The sequence below is a fragment of the Acartia tonsa genome, chromosome 1 (assembly GCF_053477335.1).
Source record: "Acartia tonsa isolate MP-2025a chromosome 1, ASM5347733v1, whole genome shotgun sequence".
Classification (NCBI taxonomy): Eukaryota; Metazoa; Arthropoda; class Copepoda; order Calanoida; family Acartiidae; genus Acartia; species Acartia tonsa.
This window is the reverse complement of record NC_137260.1, coordinates 63,449,326-63,456,650: the sequence shown is the minus strand read 5'-3', so window position 1 is coordinate 63,456,650 and position 7,325 is coordinate 63,449,326. Positions and strand designations below refer to the sequence as shown.

Here is a 7,325-nt window from a genome sequence, read left to right as displayed (position 1 = left end):
CATTATCTACAGCAGCAGCTACAGAACCCTCTTCAGCAGGCACTGAAGCCTGAACCTCCAACTCAGCACCTATATCTGGAACGTCTCCCTGAACCACCATCACCTCACTGGCAGCCACCGCCCCACTAGTACTCCCAGCCTGTTGCAGCTGCCAAGGTACAGCAGGTAGATCTTTACTTATTTTGCGCCTGATCTCGCTGAATATATTTGACAAATGTCTCTGAACTTCTGCCTCTTTCTGTGACATGTCTAAATTAGCCCCCTTCACACTGGCCCCATGACTTGTCAAAGCATTTTCCACCTGTTGAACTACTGCTTCCACCTTTAAAATACATGTCACCTCTACTCTCAAATTTTTATTTTTAGAACCCAAATTATCTAACCCATCAGCAGGACGCTTGGCCACACCTCTTCCTGACCCTCCTTCGCCCTCCTCCAGACCACTTTGACCGCTCGGCCACCTGTCCCATGCATCAAGATCACTTCCAAACCGTCGTTGCCAATATCATCATTATTCTTCAGAAACTTCAGAAACTCATCATTAAATTCATACCTGGGCCGCCCATCCTTATGCTGTCTTCTACTGGGACCAGCCCTATCATCCATTCTGTACACCACCTGCCGCCCATCCTTATGCTGTCTTCTACTGGGACCAGCCTTATCATCCTTTCTGTACACCACCCGCCGCCTGTTGGTCCTACCATCCTCCAACCTCTCTAAAGACCTCTCGTGCTCCTCTTGCAACCGACCAGGAACCAGCCGATGTCTCTCTCTATCATCCATCTTTCCTGATAATTACAATTTCAATATTTTTTTATATTTAAGACAACATTTAAAACAGATTACATTATACGAATCATCATATCAATTTTATGTCAGGGATGCCAAGGTACAAATCGAAAGATACCAAGAAAATTTCACACTCCAGCCGCGCCAATCACCACCATGACAAAATGCTGCCAGCTATCAGTCAACCATAATAAATGTACAAACCAATCCTTTCCACTTGATGATATATAGAAGTCAGCTGCAACAATAAAACACTATTCTCCTCCACTTTATGCATCCAGGACAAATTTCAGCTTGGCTGATGTAACCCACAAAAACACATCAGGAATATTTATTATTTTATTCAGGAATAAAATAATACAAATCCATCAAAAAATCTGAAAATGCCAATTTTTCCTCCTACTCCAATCCTAATGAAAAATGTGGAGAAATCGCCAACCAATTTTGGCCACCATGACTTCAGACGCCATATTTAAAATTAAAAATAATAAACAAGGTGATATTTGCAATTTCTACAGCCCAAAAATAACTGAAATGACACCTATCTTCTTGTGATCTGTTGTGAACCAGCCCAAAAACCGAACAATCAGAATCTCACAGTTCTGCCATTCCACTCTGTCATTAATACAGGTACATTTCAGCATCACATAAAAATGTAAAAGACAATTTCCCAAAACCAGACAAAGTAAAAATGTTTACCTGATTTTGATGGTTTACCACTATAACTCGATATTATGATTTAATTGCTCACAATCTCAGTTCCAACTATCAACTGGACTTAACTTTTATTGTAGATCAACTTTCCAACTTACTAGCTTAATAAGCACATATTTGTTATTAAAATAATTAAACAATAATTTAATGAATCTCCATTATATAAACATATATATAAAACTTTTATATTTATTAATCTGCACATGTACCACAGGACCTCCTACTTGAGATATAACCTCCTCTTTGTATCCCATTTAGCTACTGACCCACTCATTTTAATCGTCACCACTTTTTCAGGCAAAGATAGCAAATGGAAACAACTAATCCAATGAAAAATTGACCTCATCAACACTCGTTCCAGCTTTAGAAACAGGTACTACAGACTCAACCGCCATCATATATTTAAAGGAAGATATTTCATACACAGTCCCTTTAAAACAGAATTCAACATTGACTTGAATGATACATAATATTTTTTTATGTTCAATCCCTTGAAGGAGGGGGTGATGTCCAAAAGGCGCTAATTCATACAAAGCATCCGAAAACTTTTCGACCAAAATAAAAGGCCCACCGTAGAAAGACTGTAACTTCTTGGACACGTCACTCTTAATGCTTCCTTCTGTACTCTGTGTTTGTTTTGAACCTCCAAATATAGTTTGGAATTTGTTAAAATTCTCTTAATTATATCCTCCATATGTTTCAGAAATTCCAAATACGACCAAAAAACAAATAACCTGTCCTCGAGCTCTTGGAGCAGTTAATCACCAATGTTGCTACAGGTAATTTTTTTTTTTTTTTCTCCCAAGTATTTCATGATTTTTGTCTACTCTTAAAGCTGCGTACAAACTTTGGTTCTGTCTTTCCACGAGATTCAAATTTGGATTCTTGAAAGGAACTAAAACGGTGTCCACCCCCAATCCTTTCATTACCCCCCTTTTTGTAACTCTGTCAGATCTCAAAGCCCGAAATAAATTATAGGTAGGTACAAAATTCTCCAAAATAAACCATAGGTAGGTACAAAACTCTCCAAAATAAACCATAGGTAGGTACAAAATTCTCCAAAATAAACCATAGGTAGGTACAAAATTCTCCAAAATAAACCATAGATAGGTACAAAATTCTCCAAAATAGCCTTCACTGCTGTCTCAGTCTTAGCATCAACTAGCTGACACGTAAATATATACCTGGAAAATAAGCTAAGCAGATTATGATTAAAACAAACTTAACCGTTTGTAATAATTAGTGAATCCCAAAAATTTCTGTAACTCCTTTCCTGTCTTAGGCTTGCCCCAATCCTTAATCCGTTCCAAATATGAAGGATTCATCTTCAATCTGGCGGCACTAATAATATGCTCCAGATAGTGGCATTCTCTAGCCAGTAAACCACACTTATCCAGATTCCATTCCAGGTTGCCCTGTCTGAGAACCGGAAACAACGTCTGCAAATGTTCTACATGCTCCTCTGGACTAACCGAAAACACAATCAAATCATCCAGGTAACTGATACAGAAACCATACATCCCTAGTGAAATGGATAACACCTTGTCCATCAAAGCACAAAACAAGGATGGCGCGTTGCAAATTTTAATAATCTTCGGTTTCAATTCTGGATTTTCCTTAATCATCTGATTTTCCTCTAACTTCAATTGTTGAATAATAAACTGTACTCGCTCATGCATTTTCTGTCCTGACAACTTTTCTGGTTTCTTTAACACATTTTTTGTTTTCTTACAGGTGGAATCCAGATTGTCCATGACAAAACAGTGCCCCATCTTCACATTTTTAAGCAAGGTAATAGGTTTTATCGACGCATTAACTACGTTAACCCCTCCTTTATCCCTGACAGAGTAGGTTCAGCCACTACCTGTTATTGTAAACAAGAATTAATAGGAACAGATTCCCCATGAAATTCAAATTTATCCACTTCCAAACAAATATTAATTTTATTTTTCTTCAGGAAATCAGAACTGAGATTCACCAACTCGCCTGTTACCTCAGGTACATAAAATATTTCTGTAAACACAGCTTGGTTCCCACAAATCTAACTTTTAACTCAACATATCCAATAATATTAACTTTCTTTTAATCTACCGAATAGGCTGATAACTTAGCAGGACAGAAACCAATTTCATGTTTATCAAAAATTTCTCTAGATATTAAAGAATTAAAATTATTTCCTGTATCAACAATTCCTAATTCCTCCACTGTAATATCAGCTCCTGGTACAAAAACTCTAAATCCGCGCAAATAGGCATTTTTCTTTCTTTATCTTCAAGACTTCACGATCCCTTTAAAGCCCTAGTAACTTCTGCCACCGTTCCGTCGGATTAAAATTTCAATGTCGTGTTATAAATAATTAATGTATATATTTAATTAATTAACTTCAAATTTCAGATACAAAGCCATCAATCTACAACACAGCAGCCAGCCCTCCGCCATCCACCAGCCGCCATCATACTGATCAACGTATTATGTCATGCACAGCCTGCAGAACACCAGCCCCTCGTGACTAGACACCAAACTCCTTGCAACACAAGTAAGTACCCCTCAAAGGTTTAATATTCATTAAAACTTTATTTAGATACCTACCAAATTTTATACTTAATTGTACTAAATGTATTATATAATATTTTGTTCCCATTAACAGTTACTAGCACCTCCACAAAAACAGAAACTTCTTCACAACATTGAAAGCCATTATCCGAATACAAAACAGCAAAAATTTTCAAATTTTACATAGCTTAAAAATTCAATTACACTAATATAACCTAGATATAATATATGTGAACAAAGAAACAATATATAAAATAAGGTTTATACATCGAATCAATCATCACACTACTACATAGGATATTATTGATAATACCTAGCCATTTCAGCAATCATAGCCTCGTATTGTTTTTCATCTCTGCTTTTTTCAGAATCCACAGCCGGCCCCCTCTGATTGACTGATTTCTTCAGAAACTGCTCAGGTATCACCCGATTATTAGGCACTCCAGGCCCCTCTCCCTTTTCATTATTGACCGGAAAGAACTTAGCCTTGGTCTTACCTATGCGAGAATCAGGGGCAGGCGGCTTACCATCCCTCTTCTGCCAACAATCAGCCACTATATGTCCTTCTTTCCCGCAATACCAACAAATCATATACTTAGCCTTCGAATTCAAAGCCCCAATCACATTCTCAACTTGATCCCAAGGGATATCATCCTTTCCCTCAATCCAAGCATTATTATCGCCAGTCCCAGTTCTGTCAGCCAAATTGGATACATGCACCTCACTAATCACAGGCCTAGATTTCACCTCCCTAGATTCTTCCAATTTCAACCCTTCCATAGCCTGGGAATAACATGACGTCACAAAACAAAAAATAATCCTCAAAATCAATATTTCCATCCCAAAATGGAGCATCCCGCACAAAATCACTGTCCCACTTGACACCCCTTACCAGACAAAACTCCTTAAACTGTCCCTCTACAGTCTGCTGACTGACACTGCCACCAGCCACCTTTTTGTAAGCCTTAAGCACTTCAGCCCTTTCCTCGATTAAAGGAAATATATCCAATAACTGATTCTCATACTCGGTCAAACAACTCTCACGTACATTCATCCAATTACCATTACCAGCTGGACCCAAAAAATCTATCTGTGAAAACTTCAAATGTCCAGGAGCACTCTCTACCCTCTTAGCCTCGAAACTAGTAGAATCCAATTTAGCCTCCACACTCAATCGATTAATAAAAGATGCATTAAATGAATCATCCCCCATCGATTTAGCTGTAGCCACACTAGCCCCCAAACTTGTCTCATACAAGAATCCACCAATGTCGCCATCTGGTGGCAATTGAGCCACCTTTTTCTTGATAGTAGCCAAATCAACATCATAACCTAATTTCTTATGCTCATCTGAACTTTTGAACTCTTTCACCTTATTCTCCAGCCGTTTATTCGCCGCGGTTAACCGATCCACTCGGCTCTTAACAGACGTATGCTCTTTTATCATTGCCCTAACATATTTCTTTATACTTTCAGGCACAGCATCATTCTCCACAGCACCCAGAGCCGACTCCACTTCTGCATTAGCACCTGCACCAACATCCTCAGCCACAGCATCATCCTCCTCCCAATTTTCGGGAGTTCCATCATCATCCTGACTGTCAGTCTCCCTAGGACGCTTAGGCGGCCGTCCACGCTTGCCTTCATTTTTACCCCGCTCTCCTTTTTCTCCATCAGCCATATCCGAGCACTAGAACTAGATTCGCCGTGAAATTTAGATCAGAAGAGTTAAAGAATGAAATTCCACAGAAACCTAAAATATAAATCAAGTTAGAAATATAAAAAAATAAAACAAAACTGTGAAAAATCCGAGATAAAAAAAATCTCAAAAAGTGATTGAATTCAAATTAAACACCACTTCCCCCACCCTTAACTCAGCAGCAGGTCTAAATAACACGTAGCACAATAAGACTGCGCCAAATGTGAAATAGACAGACTTACATAAGTTAATAATAGAGTAGACTTAATATTCAATTCAAAATGCAATCAGATTTTTAAGTATTTATTATATTGGATTAAATGCAGTTTTTGAGTAAATAAGATTATATATTGATACTTTATTTAGAAATGGTTAAATATATTAATAATTCAAAACTACTGATTATTTAAGCTGGAAAGTTCTGAAGTAGCAGGATGTCTGTCTGTATATCAGGACACCAAGCAACAGGATGACTGTCTGTTTAATTAATACAATGTATTAATTAACTATGCACTTTGAAGTAGCAGGATGACTGTCTGTCTAATTAGTACAAATGTATTAATTAGCTGTATAACTCTGAAGTAGCAGGATGACTGTCTGTCTAATTAATACAAAGGTATTAATTAGCTGTATAACTCTGAAGTAGCAGGATGACTGTCTGTCTAATTAATACAAAGGTATTAATTAGCTGTATAACTCTGAAGTAGCAGGATGACTGTCTGTCTAATTAATACAAGGTATTAATTAGCTGTATAACTCTGAAATAGCAGGATGGCTGTCTGTCTAATTAATACGAAGGTATTAATTAGCTATATAACTCTGAAGTAGCAGGATGGCTGTCTGTCTAATTAATACAAAGGTATTAATTAGCTATATAACTCTGAAGTAGCAGGATGGCTGTCTGTCTAATTAATACAAAGGTATTAATTAGCTATATAACTCTGAAGTAGCAGGATGGCTGTCTGTCTAATTATCAGGACACCAAACAACAGGATGACTGACTGTTTAATTAATACAATGTATTAATTAACTATGCACTTTGAAGGGGTAGAATATTTGCCTATGCAAACTAGCTAAAGTAGTAGGATGTCTGTAAATAGCTGTATTGGTCTTAATAAAGACTCGAACCCAAACCAGATAATGTTCTGTGTTAGGACTCTCAATATCAACTGACTAACTAAATAAATGTTCTCTTAAATGTTCTCTTAAATGTGCTCTTAACTTTTACAGAGCAATAAAGAGTAAATGATGTTTCTACTTTTAAGCCAAAACTTAAAACTGAACTATACTACATAATCTAACTACATATTCTGTCCGCCGACTTACTAAGTTTCACATACATGTTATATAGATAGACAATAAACACATGCAGACAAATTAAAATATATGATTATGAATCATGTCACAGAAGACGACTTTAGATAATCCTAAAAATAAAGTAAGAATTTACTTTTTCTTTATAAATCTATTATAAAAAAGTTGGGTTATGTAATTCAACTCCACCCTCCTCAAGTGCCCCTAGAGGCCTCTAGGGGGCGAAGCCGCCAATAGTATAATGTAGTTGCAAGGA

The 7,325-nt window shown here is 37.2% G+C and overlaps 1 long non-coding RNA gene across 1 annotated transcript; it reads left to right on the top strand.

The window, feature by feature from the left end:
- The first annotated feature begins 2,903 nt into the window (after positions 1 to 2,903).
- LOC145316298 (uncharacterized) lies at positions 2,904 to 3,485 on the top strand. Its single transcript, XR_013878426.1, has 3 exons — positions 2,904 to 2,999; positions 3,238 to 3,294; positions 3,461 to 3,485. It is a non-coding gene; the product is annotated as an uncharacterized LOC145316298 (long non-coding RNA).
- The last annotated feature ends 3,840 nt before the right edge of the window (positions 3,486 to 7,325 follow it).